The 1,586-nt window shown below is 29.0% G+C and overlaps 1 protein-coding gene across 3 annotated transcripts in view; it reads left to right on the forward strand.

Annotated features, from left to right (window-relative positions):
- Window positions 1-1,586, forward strand: part of LOC117107229 (neuronal PAS domain-containing protein 1-like) — a 73,363-nt gene that overhangs the window by 59,382 nt on the left and 12,395 nt on the right. The gene's annotated exons all lie outside the window — the stretch shown is intronic.

The raw sequence follows: 1,586 nt of genomic DNA on the forward strand, positions 1-1,586 counted from the left end.
ACACACAATGAAAAAAATGCATCTGTAAATCTCTAATACATACAATTTAATTTAGTGTTTGTAATGACTTCCTTGACATTTTGGAATGAACAAGGAGAGAATAAGTTATGTATTTAAGTTTCCATTTATATGTAGGGTACCGTTAATGTTTCTTACAATAATTATTAATTATTAGAATCTGCATTTAGAATGTAACACTTGGCTACCACAGGTTTGTTCACCTTTTATCTATGACCTACATAGTAAAATCCTACACAACGCACACCATATGTGTATGTATTCTGATTCCTTTAATTGGGAAACTGATTTCATTTCACGATGTTTCATCATCTCAATAGTAACCATTTAATTTCACATGTTTCGCAAAAATTTTGATTGTAAATCATTTTCAATTTTTGCAATATAATACAATAATGATAATATTATTATAATATTAATAATTATTTACAGATGCGTAACTTTAGATTATTTATGTAAGGTTGCTAGCAACATAAATTTATGGAAAATTTTATTTAATAAGTCTATGTTAGGTATACGCGTAAGACTATCAGAGTTCTCTAAATTAAAAAATTATTGACATTAGATGAATTTTGTAATAAACTCATATTAAATTGTAATAATTATCAATTTTATTTATTACAATATATTATGATATCTATAAATGAATATGGTCAAAGTTGTTTAATACATCTTTTCATACATTCATTCAAAGCAGTATAATATAATAATTATAATATTACAATATAATATAATTCAATATTAATATATAATAAATATTGGAATTGGAATTAGCTGTATATTGATGTTAAAATGCTTGCCTTTTATTTGCAATGGACTGTGTTCAAATCCTGCAATGTTGTAGAGTACATCTTAATGTGCTTGCCTTCCAATTCCAGGGTCTTGGGTTCAAATCCTACAATGTTGATGGAGTCAAGCTGTAGCTTGGTGGTTAAGATGTTTGCCTTCCAATCCAAGGATCCTAGGTTCAAATCCTGCAATGTTGATGGAGTCAAGCTGTAGCTTGGTGGTTAAGGTGCTTGCCGTCTAATCCCAGGGTCCTAGGTTAAAAACTCTGTCACTGCAGGATTTTGCAGCTTCACTCCCTAAGCTCTACGTAAGACACTTTAAGACAATTTATAAAGCATCATTCCATCCTGCAAGTAGTGAGTACACTTGCTGTTAGATGTGAAATAAAATACAAATTTTATATGCCAATATCTTTAATCATTCCATTTATCTTTTAATTGTTTTCTACAAATAACCAACTATTCTCTAAAAAATGTTTACCATAAAATATTTTAAATATAAAGTATATAGTTTCATTTTTTTGTGATTTGTGGGAGTGTACGGATCTTTAGTTTATTTCAAGAATATAATATCGCCTGCAGGCAATGGGAATGGACGAAGGAAAGTATAAAAACCGAGAATTTGTAACAGATTAACTAGTAAGCCCAGATTAACTAGTAAGCCCAGATTAAATTCTACAATTACTACTAATAAAATCATACTCGTAATTGCTCTCTCAATCTCTTTGGTATTACTATCCCATTGGCTTGACCTACATTTACATTTATATACTGTATATA

Source organism: Anneissia japonica, unplaced genomic scaffold, assembly GCF_011630105.1.
Source record: "Anneissia japonica isolate Jap-2015-1 unplaced genomic scaffold, ASM1163010v1 scaffold967_len435762_cov181, whole genome shotgun sequence".
NCBI lineage: Eukaryota > Metazoa > Echinodermata > Crinoidea > Comatulida > Comatulidae > Anneissia > Anneissia japonica.